Here is a 15,162-nt window from a genome sequence, read left to right on the forward strand (position 1 = left end):
TATATATGGACAGCTGTTGCTGTAGAAGAAATGGACAGCTATGGACATTCCCCACACCAGCCCTGCACATCCCTAGCTACTTTCCCTATTATCTTTCCCTCTTTGTGCCCCCTTTTTCACCACTTTCCTATCACCCCTTTTTTCTTTTCTTTTAAAGAATTTAGTGTGGGGGTAAGCTGGAGGAAGCACTTTTATGCAGTAGTAAGCTGGATTAAGCCTGTTTGCATGGCGCTAAGCAATGCCTGCACAGATTAAGCACTTTTCAGGCTGTCTGTAGCATATTTAACCAGACGTTAGCATTGCTTACCACCGTGCAAACCTGCGCAAACACACTTACAACTGCTTAAACATGCCTTAATCACTCTGTATCCAAAGCCCTTGTTCTGCCCAGCAACCAAATAAGAAGCCCTCTCCAGTCTTGAACACAAGACCCTGTACATTATAGTCAGAGCATTGTACCACTACTCCATCAGAACTGTACTAATGAATGTTTTTTTTTAAATATATCATTCAATACAGGTATAGAATACTATGGACAAACACTGTGGAACCAGAATGCTTATAATATAAAAATATACAAATAAAGATGTGTATGGTGATAGATGCATATGAAAAGTGTATACATCAGATATATGTAGCTGTACATATGAAATTACATATAGAATATGTACATATATATCACAAAATAATATAATGTGTAGCTATCAAACAAGAAATATACAGATATATCAATATTCATATATAAAAAATATATACATATATGAACATAATATATACATGTATATAAATATATATCTAGGTACGGATTCACTTTATAGGCTTGAAATTCTGAAATCTTGAATTTCAGAATCTCAAGCCCATAAAGTGGAAAATCCAAATACCTGTAACCACAAAACTGTGAAAGCCTAAATCCTAAAGCCACAAAATTCAAACTCCCAACACTTTCAAACACCAATACAACAAACACGCACACAACTAAATAAGCACACACATCTACCCTTATTATATGCAGGGGGGCAAGCCCCCTGCACACCCCCCTACTTAAATAATCTAACTCCAAGATTGGACTACATACACACACTCATGAAACATCACCACACAAACTACATTCCTCTCGCACACACACATCACAATAACAACACACACTAATACACTCTACAGCCCCTACCCAACACCCTTAAACATAAACACTTACCTGAATCCATGAACACAGCATTTTCCCGCATTCGAGATTTTGAATTTCGTGCTTCTGGGGTTGCAATCTTCTGATCCTTCCACTTTATGAGCTCGAAATTCTGAAATTCGAGATTTCAGTATTTCGAGCTTATAAAGTGATCCCCTAGGTGTATATATATATATATATATATATATATATATATATATATATATATATATAGATAGATATATATAGATATATATAGACATACATACAGATACATACATACATATACAGATATATATATAGATATATATGTGTATATGTATATATATATATATATATATATATATATATATAGATATATATATATATATATATATAGATATATATATATATATACACACATATATATATATATATTATATTATATATATATATATATATATATATATATATATATATACACACACACACACACACACACACACACACACACACATATATTTGTGCATAACATGTACTACCTCCCCACCCCTAAGTGCAAGAGATCTGGACAAAGGCTGCAAAATGGGGGTGGGGCAATGGACCAACACTAGGAACACAATGTACATCTTGCAGGTATAAATGTAGAATGTCACTACAAATATGGGCAATAAATGTGGACAGTCTGGAACAATCTGGCTGGTGACAGGTATGCTCATAACAGTTTAGTGCAAGAAAGCATAACCAAGCCTGGCAAAGGGGGGGGTGGACATGAAAATGTGGACATATTTGACATACTGGTGTAGATGAGCTGACACATGTGCTGCAGTAACACCCTCCTGTCCCAACATCTGTTGTGTGGAATAGCACAATTCCAAAACCCAGTGACTTCCCAGGAGTTAGTCATGTAAATCTTCACATCCCCCCACTGATGTGTCAGACATACACAATGCTTATGTGGGCCAGGCAACATACCTGCCAAATATCTGGACATAACATCACATTAGGGAAAATACACTGAGCTGCTAGCCATGTCACCAAGCAATAGTCAAACTACAGGCAGAATGACACAACAAAAAATCAATCTTGCTATGGGGGAATACACATGTAATTGCAAATATACCAGGCACTCCAGGGATGTAACAGCACTGAGAAACAGACACCAGTGTGAAAGTTCATACAGTATAAGAAGTGTGTGAACCAAACTGTCATGTTTGATACTCACACACTACCCCTACATATAATGGCCCAATACACAGTGTAGTATGATGCCTGACTGTGTTATGCGGCATGTCACAGTCTTACCCTACAAAAATGTAACACTTGATAGAGCACCAGAAACTGGATCCTCATGCAAAGGCAGATAGAAAAGGAAACATAACACTTACATCTCCCCCCCCCCACCAAGAAATAACATATTCACAATACACTGCTACACATTGCTGACAGTCTTGTCAACAATAGCCAGAAATACAAAGACTTCCAAACTGTAAATACTCCCAAAGAATGTCCAGGCCTTATCATCATATTTAAGGTCTCTTACACATAAAATGTCTGACAGTCGGATACATAATTGGGATCATATTATGACTTATGTCACTAAGTAATGATACCATATCTCTATGCCTCTTATGGCATGATATATGTACAAAGTTTGACATACTTGTGGACAGAGGCCTAAACACAGGTCCAGGATAGAGATATTTCTGTTATAAACTGAGAAAGTAGCTGGCGTAGGTCTAATCCTATCCCCCGTCACATACAGTGCAAATGTGAACATCCCACACTCTGTTGTGTCCAGCCCTGAATCCTGCCTATCTGTACAATCCCACTGTCTGGAACCAATATAATGTAGCCAGTCACACTACCCTCCTGTAGACTTTACAAATGACTCCTAATAGTACTTGTCTGTCACAAATAATTCCTGACTCCCCACCCCACCACACACAACCTGCCTGTACTCTCTCATACACCTCCCCCCCACACTGCTCATGACTCTGAACTGATGTTCCCAGGTAGTTCGACCTATCCACCTTCGAAACTGTACGCCATGCATTGTTACCATTCCTATATTCCCCATCCCATTCACACACATGCATTCTTACTTAGTCCTGCTGACCATCATTCCTTCCTGCTCCACAACATAACCCCACTTCCCCAGGGTCTCCCCAACCTGTCCCCTAATCTCACTACAGACCACAATGACATCTGAAAACTGCACAGTCAACAGGGGCCCCTATCTGATCATGTCTGTCAACCTGTCCCTCACCACTGCAAATGTGAAAGGACACACAGCTGACCACTGATGTACTCCACCTCCACCTTAAATCCACATGTCATGTCAAAAACAGAAATCACTGCTGTCACACTAGCCTTCTACATATCCTGTGGGGTCTGAAAGACTCCTCTGGCACCCCTGACCTCCACATACAATACCACAACTACTCTCCAGGCAGCATGTCATATGCTCTCTGTAGGTGCACATAGACACAATGCAGCTGCATCTCAGCCTCAGTGCAGAGATCCATCAACACTTGTGGATCAACATTTGCATCTGTAATGCTGTTACCTGGCATGAAACCATACTGCAAATCATCAATCATCACCATGTTCTCAACCTAGCTGCCCCCACCCTTTACCATTACCTCATCCTGTGACTGATAAATGCTATTCCTCACTTGTTACTACAGCTTTGCAGACCACCCTTGTTCAGATAAGCAGTACCCATACACGTTTGCCAACATCTCACACATCCTCTTACTTTCCAAGATTACAGTAAACAATCCAGTTAAAAATACCACTGCAGTTATCAGAAATACCTACAGGCATCCACAGGTATGTCACCTGGAACACCAGACTTTCCACTGTTAATCCCCCTCATAACTATCCTTACATTATCCTTGATAATCTGTTGCACCTCCTGATTAACCATACCCACCTCAGCAAACCTTCCCTCCCTCCCTCCCTGCCTCCCCCATTTTCCTCATGGAACAGGCCATCAAAGTGATGCTTCCATATGTTCTAAACACACTCCTAGCTTCTATGTTTCACCCATATTCCTTTAACACCCTTTTGTGCTGCGCACCCTTCATAGCTATGCGACTCTGCCTAGCCAATAGCTACAGGCCCTCTACACCATCCGTGCTGTCCAACATAACATACAACCCCGGACTCCACATCTGTATATCAGACTCCACATCCATAGCCATATGCAACCCTCTCTTTGCCATGCACCCAATCTCTTTATACTCATGTCTACTCTCTACATCTGTCTGTCAATCCCAATTCTCCTTTGCCAGCACCTTTCTCTGCATACTCTCCTGTACTTCTTCTTTCCACCACCACATGTGTAGGAGCAGTCACCATCTATGCAGCATGTCAACCTGTGTCTGACTGAATACAGTATGTCACAGGTGCATTAATGTAGTGTGGAGAATGAATACAAATAGGACACATCCACTGAGGGCAATTGGAAGGCCATTCCCACATATGTCAATGGTCTCACAAGCAACTATCCAACCCACCCTGTAATGGAGGTCAGCACAGCACATACACACACACCATAGCTACAGACGACCCGATTCGGACATGTTTAGGGCAAACATCACCCCCTCCGGCTCAACATCAGTATAGAAGGATGCACACATAACATGCACCCCTACCCTCACCATTAATCAGGTGCAAACTGCTTACTTACACATAAAGCTATGCATGTCCATACAATTCTGCTAGGTACTGGATTATTATATGATGTAATTTTGTGGCTACTGATACTCATTACTAGTGAGCTGTCTCTGTAAAGAGCTATGGACAATGTCTGATGTCCTATGATGTGTTTTTCCCTGTTTATGTCCTTCAGGTGTGATGCAGAGGCTTCCAGCCTATGATGTTCAGGAGACAGCATCCATAACTGAGGCCATCCTGGAACACTACCACATTCTCTTCAGTTGGGGTCGCCAACATCAGCGGGAGAGGACAGCCCTCTGGGAAGACCTCACACAGACAGTGAAACACCTTGGAGAACCATGACTGCATGTACAAACAGGTCAGGCACAGAGCAACTGACCTGATTCGGCTTTCATGGCAATGGGCTGCTGCAGTGGTGAGGGACTGTTCCGCTACTGGTGGGGGGCCAGCCAGAGAGGCCCCACTTACAGCAATGGAGGAGCACCTTGCCAACATATATATATGTATGGAGATGCATATATGTGGACAAATCTATACATAATACATATATATATATATATATATATATATATATATAGATATATACACACACGCACACACACACACACACACACACACACACACACACACACACACACACATACACACACATATTTATTTATATATATAGAAATACACATTCACATGTATATCCACATATATGCAAAGGTACATATATATAGAAATGTGAATACATACTTATATATATATATATATATATATATATATATATATATATATATATATATATATATATATATATATATATATATATATATATATATATATATATATATATAAATATATGTATATGTATACATAAATATACAAAAATATATGACAGCTACAAGCACGTGCAATCTGAGGGTCATGCTGCTGCACACTAGATGTCTACATCTGAAAATGCACTCACTGGACATATTCCTTAAAATGGGGAACTATGACATCTGTGCTGTAATAGAGACCTCGTTAAAGGCAGCAGGAAGCACCCCTGCACTACCAGCCTATTACCCATTCCACATCTCTTGGCTGCAGAACTGTGAGTAAAGCTCCAAAGGTGGTGGTGTTTCCATATTCATTAAGGAGGCACACACCTCCAGAGTGTTGACCATCTTAGGCATTACAGATCCTGCAGGCATAGCTAACATTGGGTAGGACAGTGGATCAGGTCGCAGACGGCTATAGGTCCCCAAACATGTCCCAACACTCACACTCCATGTCCCTAAACATCCTGGAGGATAATATTGTCCAGCCTAACACTCACATACTGGTTGACTTCAACTACCCCACCATTAACTGGGAAAGTTACTCATGTACCAATGCACATGCCCATCACATCGACCTGGTTTTTCCTAACATGGGCAACTATTGCACAACACCAATAGACAACTCTCCCTTGTTATATCTGAACACAGATTAATCACCTTTGGACATCCATGGCCTTCCCATGCCCCTCTGCACAGGTAACCACCATGAAAAGCCTTTCCAATGCTGAATATGCCCTAATAACAACAGAGGTGGCTAACCTGATGGCAGCCATGCAAATGGAGACTAGTTGCATGAGAGCTAAATCAAACAACAATGCACTATGAACATGTACACAATTGCATGGGTACTGCAATATTCACTACAACCAGGAACCTCACCTCCAATAAAAGGAAGCTGATCTGGTGGTCCCCTGCCATACAGACACTGTACAACAGAAGGAGGGAACTGATATGGAATAACGTGAAGCCCCAAGACTGGAAATCAAACCTTATCAGCCTCAATTGAAGGTTGAACTCCCTCATCAAATACTACAAAGTTAGCTGTGAGAACAGAATTGGAGCACATAGTGAAGACAACCACAAGGTCACATACAGTTACGTTAAGAATCTCCATGGCAATAGCAAGATTTGTTCTGAGCTACTAGACAATGGAACCTCCCAGACTGAGCCAACAAATACTGCCAGTATACTGGCTGGCATCTTGAGTGCAAACATTACCCCTCACTCCCCCACCCAAAGGACCAGTCACAATACCAGTACACGACCAGGCACCCAGTAGTGCTGCAGCACTGGTTAAAACACCACTGTCCAAGGCCAATAATAGAGCTTCTATGGGACAAAATAAAAACCACAAGATGCAACTGCTCTGATCAAGAGACCAAAACTCACAAGTCCAAAAGATAGTTAAGCAAAAAAGGTCTAGAAGCTATTAGAGAGTTACTAGTCAGTGAACCGACATATACTGGTGATAAAATCATTTTAATTTGTCAACTTCTTGATTTGGTGCTTAACAATAATGTTTTTATGTTTGGCAATGTCAATTATCTACAGACATGGGGGGTTGCCATGGGCACCCCCTGTGCAAATACATATGTCAACTTGGTAGTTTTTAGTTGGGAGAAGAAGTTTTTATTTGACCATCCTTCTTTTAGTAGAGTTAAATACTATAAACGTTTTGTTGATGATGTTTTGGTCATATGGGAAGGCACAAAGAATGATTTTGAACATTTTTTGAGTTATTTGGATAATACAGCTACCTACTTCAAGTTTACTATGTCAGTCTAGTGGAGTAGTTTATATTTTAGGTTGTGATTGTTCACCTAAAAAGTGGTACATTGCACAGACTAAGAGAAAAGTTAAAAACGCATTTAGGAACATAAGGGGGACATCAGGCATAGTAGATTAGATAGTCCAGTGGCAGATCATTTTTGCTCAAGTCATGCAGGTTCAGACTTATCTTTATTCTTCAGTGTTCTGGCTAAGCCCTTGCATCAACATGGGGAAGCTTATTATAAAAAGTTGTTAGCCTTGGAAGCCAGGTTCATCATTAACTTTAATACTCTTTTTCCCACAGGTCTTAACCCGGAGTTAAATATTAAAATATAACATTGGTGCTTGAGATGGAATATTGTGGGGCATTAATTTATGTTTTCACAAAAGTTCATCTAAACTAAATATGCATTTGATATGAGTATTTAAATATAAATATAGTATGAATTTATTGGTTGTAAATGGCAGGAAATATTGATGTATGTAATCAGGTTATTAGAAGGTATTTTTGATAGTTTTTTTATAAGAAATATGTAAATAATAAGAATGTATAATAAATGTGGGGCTGGGAAATGGGTTAAAAAGTATTTAGAAATGGTTCAAAGTCACTTTAAATGAAGTGGGTGTGTAATTAATTAATATCATGGGATTTAATATAAAAAAGTGCTTTTGGTGTAACAAATTATCCCTTGAAGGCTTTTAGCCGTGGTACCAGGAGACAGCAGTAAAGCTGTTTTTGCACTTTATCTCTGAGAGTCTTCCTTTTCTTTTTTTGTATGTTTTGTTTTATTGTGGTCTGGTTTGTTATCCATTTGCTGTAAGTACAAGGTCAGATTGTACAACCAAGAGAGACTTAGACAGAAAACACTGAATAAACAGACATCAGTTTATAAATAGTTCACTCTGATGAAACAGAAGTTCTTGTGTTTTTAGCACACACAGCCATGGTTCAAATCCTAGGAGTGGTAGTAAGCTGTATGCAAGCATAATTTTTACTAGGAATCTGGGAATATGTGTAGACACAGTCAGATAGTGTTAACAAACTTTCCCCCCAAAAGTCTTTCCGGTAAGAAAACTGTAACTGCCTGGCAATAAATTTTTTAATCCTGGACTGGTTGTGTTTACTCTGGTATTGTATGACCTGACATGTAGCATTCACCAAGATCTGATATCAGAATAATACTGTTGTGTCAACCACTGTTTCTCACACTATGCTACATAAAAATATGTCTAGGAATGTCTGTATAAGACTGCTGTAATTACAAGGTCAGATTGTGCAACCAAGAGAGACTTAGACAGAAAACACTGAAGAAACTAACAGTGGTGTCTTAATAGCTCACTCTGATGAAACAGAAATTGTTTTTTTAGCAGACACAGCCATGGTTCGAATTCTGGGAGTGGTAGTAAGCTGTATGCATAATCATACCTCAACTGTACAGATTTTCCCAGAATGTCCATATAGTTGGCTCATAGTTTTGCCCTGTCCCTCTTTTCTCCTGGCAAATCACTGGGATGATCTCAGGATTGTAGTCACCAAATAATGACATACCTTTGAGTGTCAGACTTCAAATCCTTCAGAAAATGTATATTAAAACAAATTCTGTCACTCTAGCAACTGTCTAAAAGTTTATAAGAGCAATATTCAAACTATGTCCCTATTTGTACCCCCATATTGTCAAGTTTTGCCCACATGTTGTGCATTAAGAGATTGGAAGGTATGTGCGCAATTTTAACTAGGAATCTGGGAATATGTGTAGAAACAGTCAGGTAGCGTTAAAAAAGCATTCCCTCTACAGGTCTACCAGGTAAGAGAGTTAGAATTTAGCTATAAGACAGTTGAAGTATACAATGTGTACAAACATACCACTGCCCAAACCAAGGCCATAGGGTATTGTAATAATACCTGTAGAGTAATGATTAGAGCAATGATTATTAAAGTTGTGAGTACTGCAAGGATATACAAGTTGTTAATTGACATCCCTCCCACCATATCTGCAACAATAATCTAAACACACACATCAATGGGTATGTTTACACCAAACCTACTGTTGGGACATATGTCCTATTGTTCAACAATATTGAAATGTGTTTCTATTAATGTTCCATGTTGAAATACTATCATTGGTGCCTGTTGCTATCAATGTAACCTGCATGCCATTGTAATGGCCTCTATGGTTTTATATATATATATATATATATATATATATATATATATATATATATATATATATATATATATACATGTGTTCTGTTTGCTATGCAACTGTTCCAAATCTGTTGTTTTGGGTTAATGGGAATATCTATGCATGCTGTTATAACTAATCCTGGATTGTGTTGACTATTACTAACCCACATATGTTCTAAAACTGTAACACCATAGCACATTGGGGAAGGACGGACCCAGCGGACCCACCTCTCCCACCTCATCTGGCCGTGGCACCGGGCCCCAGCACTTCTGGGACCCACCCCGGGACCTCCTTGTCCACTGGTTCTTCCCCACATTTGGGTGGAACTGCCTCAAGGGATGAGGCTCGTGCCTCCCCTGGGAGTGTGCGTGGAAAGGGTCTTATCACCAGGAGCCAGATCAGGGATTTGGTACGTAGTGAGCTCCAAAAGCAGTTTGGAGATCTGCTATGCATGCTTGAGGTCTGCATGGTGCAATTAGAGGATCAGCCTGCCCCTCCTTCTCAGCCCTCAGCAGAGCTACCTTTAGGGCCGTGAAGGTGCAGTGGTGACTGCCCATGGGTTTGGGACCTCAGTCCCACTGTTTCCATTTGGGGGCTCATGGGCTTCCGATTTCCAAACACCCCTACCTATCCAAGGTGTTTACCCCCCACATGTGTCATATACTGCCCCTTTGCTGTCTTGTCTGTCTTCCTAACCAACCTACCTCGCTTAATATACCTACTATACTTCTCCAACATCCCACTCTCACCTTAAAAAAAGAAAAAAAGGGTCAATCTGTTCCCAAAAATAAAATATCGCCCCATACATAGCTGTCCATTTCGCACACGTGTCCACTGGACACATGTAATCTGGTCTAATTGGCTTCACAACACGTTATTGTTGTCCTCACCCCTCTCTCAGGGGTTTGAGTGTCCAAATCTACCTCCAAATTCAGTATATATGCACAGTTGTTGCTGTAGAAGAAATGGACAGCTATGGACATTCCCCACACCAGCCCTGCACATCCCTAGCTACTTTCCCTATTATCTTTCCCTCTTTGTGCCCCCTTTTTCACCACTTTCCTATCACCCCTTTTTTCTTTTCTTTTAAAAAATTTAGTGTGGGGGTAAGCTGGAGGAAGCACTTTTATGCAGTAGTAAGCTGGATTAAGCCTGTTTGCATGGTGCTAAGCAATGCCTGCACAGATTAAGCACTTTTCAGGCTGTCTGTAAGCATATTTAACCAGAAGTTAGCATTGCTTACCACCGTGCAAACCTGCGCAAGCACACTTACAACTGCTTAAACATGCCTTAATCACTCTGTATCCAAAGCCCTTGTTCTGCCCAGCAACAAAATAAGAAGCCCTCTCCAGTCTTGAACACAAGACCCTGTACATTATAGTCAGAGCATTGTACCACTACTCCATCAGAACTGTACTAATGAATGTTTTTTTTTTTAAATATATCATTCAATACAGGTATAGAATACTATGGACAAACACTGTGGAACCAGAATGCTTATAATATATAAATATACAAATATAGATGTGTATGGTGATAGATGCATATGAAAAGTGTATACATCAGATATATGTAGCTGTACATACGAAATTACATATAGAATATGTACATATATATCACAAAATAATATAATGTGTAGCTATCAAACAAGAAATATACAGATATATCAATATTCATATATAAAAAATATATACATATATGAACATAATATATACATGCATATAAATATATATCTAGGTATATATAAGCTTGAAATTCTGAAATCTTGAATTGCAGAATCTCGAACCCATAAAGTGGAAAATCCAAATACCTGAAACCACAAAACTGTGAAAGCCTAAATCCTAAAGCCACAAAACCACAAAATTCAAACTCCCAACACTTTCAAACACCAATACAACAAACACACACACAACTAAACAAGCACACACATCTACCCTTATTATATGCAGGGGGGCAAGCCCCCTGCACACCCCCCTACTTAAATAATCTAACTCCAAGATTGGACTACATACACACACACATGAAACACCACCACATAAACTACATTCCTCTCGCACACACACATCACAATAACAACACACACTAATACACTCTACAGCCCCTACCCAACACCCTTAAACATAAACACTTACCTGAATCCATGAACACAGCATTTTCCCGCATTTGAGATTTTGAATTTTGTGCTTCTGGGGTTGCAATCTTCTGATCCTTCCACTTTATGAGCTCAAAATTCTGAAATTCTAGATTTCAGTATTTCGAGCTTATAAAGTGCTCCCCTAGGGATAAATATATATATATATATATATATATATATATATATATATATATATATATACATATAGACATACATACAGATACATACATACATATACAGATATATATATAGATATATATGTATATATATATATATATATATATATATATATATATATATATATATATATATATATATATATATATATATATATATATATATATATATATATATATATATATATATATATATATATATATATATATATATATATATATATATATATATACACACACACACACACACACACACACACACACACACACACACACAAACACACACATATATTTGTGCATAACATGTACTACCTCCCCACCCCTAAGTGCAAGAGATCTGGACAAAGGCTGCAAAATGGGGGTGGGGCAATGGACCAACACTAGGAACACAATGTACATCTTGCAGGTATAAATGTAGAATGTCACTACAAATATGGGCAATAAATGTGGACAGTCTGGAACAATCTGGTTGGTGACAGGTATGCTCAGAACAGTTTAGTACAAGAAAGCATAACCAAGCCTGGCAAAGGGGGGGGGGCATGAAAATGTGGACATATCTGACATACTGGTGTAGATGAGCTGACACATGTGATGCAGTAACACCCTCCTGTCTGTTCCAACATCTGTTGTGTGGAATAGCACAATTCCAAAACCCAGTGACTTCCCAGGAGTTAGTCATGTAAATCTTCACATCCCCCCACTGATGTGTCAGACATACACAACACTTATGTGGGCCAGGCAACATATCTGCCAAATATCTGGACATAACATCACATTAGGGAAAATACACTGAGCTGCTAGCCATGTCACCAAGCAATAGTCAAACTACAGGCAGAATGACACAACAAAAAATCAGTCTTGCTATGGGGGAATACACATGTAATTGCAAATATACCAGGCACTCCAGGGATGTAACAGCACTGAGAAACAGACACCAGTGTGAAAGTTCATACAGTATAAGAAGTGTGTGAACCAAACTGTCATGTTTGATACTCACACACTACCCCTACATGTAATGGCCCAATACACAGTGTAGTATGATGCCTGACTGTGTTATGGGGCATGTCACAGTCTTACCCTACAAAAATGTAAAACTTGATAGAGCACCAGAAACTGGATCCACATGCAAAGGCAGATAGAAAAGGAAACATAACACTTACATCCCCCCCCCCCAAGAAATAACATATTCACAATACACTGCTACACATTGCTGACAGTCTTGTCAACAATAGCCAGAAATACAAAGACTTCCCAACTGTAAACACTCCCAAAGAATGTCCAGGCCTTATCATCATATTTAAGGTCTCTTACACATAAAATGTCTGACAGTCGGATACATAATTGGGATGATATTATGACTTATGTCAATAAGTAATGATATCATATCTCTATGCCTCTGATGGCATGATATATGGACAAAGTTTGACATAATTGTGGACAGAGGCCTAAACACAGGTCCAGGATGGAGATATTTCTGTTATAAACTGAGAAAGTAGCTGGCGTAGGTCTAATCCTATCCCCCGTCACATACAGTGCAAATGTGAACATCCCACACTCTGTTGTGTCCAGCCCTGAATCCTGCCTATCTGTACAATCCCACTGTCTAGAACCAATATAATGTAGCCAGTCACACTACCCTCCTGTAGACTTTACAAATGACTCCTAATAGTACTTGTCTGTCACAAATAATTCCTGACTCCCCGCCCCACCACACACAACCTGCCTGTACTCTCTCATACACCTCCCCCCCACACTGCTCATGACTCTGAACTGGTGTTCCCAAGTAGTTCGACCTATCCACCTTCGAAACTGTACGCCATGCATTGTTACCATTCCTATATTCCCCATCCCATTCACACACATGCATTCTTACTTAGTCCTGCTGACCATCATTCCTTCCTGCTCCACAACATAACCCCACTTCCCCAGGGTCTCCCCAACCTGTCCCCTAATCTCACTACAGACCACAATGACATCTGAAAACTGCACAGTCAACAGGGGCCCCTATCTGATCATGTCTGTCAACCTGTCCCTCACCACTGCAAATGTGAAAGGACACACAGCTGACCACTGATGTACTCCACCTCCACCTTAAATCCACATGTCATGTCAAAAACAGAAATCACTGCTGTCACACTAACCTTCTACATATCCTGTGGTGTCTGAAAGACTCCTCTGGCACCCCTGACCTCCACATACAATACCACAACTACTCTCCAGGCAGCATGTCATATGCTCTCTGTAGGTGCACATAGACACAATGCAGCTGCATCTCAGCCTCAGTGCAGAGCTCCATCAACACTTGTGGATCAACATTTGCATCTGTAATGCTCTTACCTGGCATGAAACCATACTGCAAATCATCAATCATCACCATGTTCTCAACCTAGCTGCCCCCACCCTTTACCATTACCTCATCCTGTGACTGATAAATGCTATTCCTCACTTGTTACTACAGCTCTGCAGACCACCCTTGTTCAGAAAAGCAGTACCCATACACGTTTGCCAACATCTCACACATCCTCTTACTTTCCAAGATTACAGTAAACAATCCAGTTAAAAATACCACTGCCAGGTATCAGAAACACCTACAGGCATCCACAGGTATGTCACATGGAACACCAGACTTTCCACTGTTAATCCCCCTCATAACTATCCTTACATTCTCCTTGATAATCTGTTGCACCTCCTGATTAACCATACCCACCTCAGCAAACCTTCCCTTCCTCCCTCCCCCATTTTCCTCATGGAACAGGCCATCAAAGTGATGCTTCCATATGTTCTAAACACACTCCTAGCTTCTATGTTTCACCCATATTCCTTTAACACCCTTTTGTGCTGCACACCCTTCCTAGCTATGCGACTCTGCCTAGCCAATAGCTACAGGCCCTATACACCATCCGTGCTGTCCAACATTACATACAACCCCGGACTCCACATCTGTATATCAGACTCCACATCCATAGCCATGTGCAACCCTCTGTTTGCCATGCACCCCATCTCTTTATACTCATGTCTACTCTCTACATCTGTCTGTCAATCCCAATTCTCCTTTGCCAGCACCTTTCTCTGCATACTCTCCTGTACTTCTTCATTCCACCACCACATGTGTAGGAGCAGTCACCATCTATGCAGCATGTCAACCTGTGTCTGACTGAGTACAGTATGTCACAGGTGCATTAATGTAGTGTGGAGTATGAATACAAATAGGACACATCCGCTGAGGGCAATTGGAAGGCCATTCCCACATATGTCAATGGTC

This window comes from Protopterus annectens, chromosome 6.part1 (genome assembly GCF_019279795.1).
Source record: "Protopterus annectens isolate FY-2018-M chromosome 6.part1, PAN1.0, whole genome shotgun sequence".
NCBI lineage: Eukaryota > Metazoa > Chordata > Ceratodontiformes > Protopteridae > Protopterus > Protopterus annectens.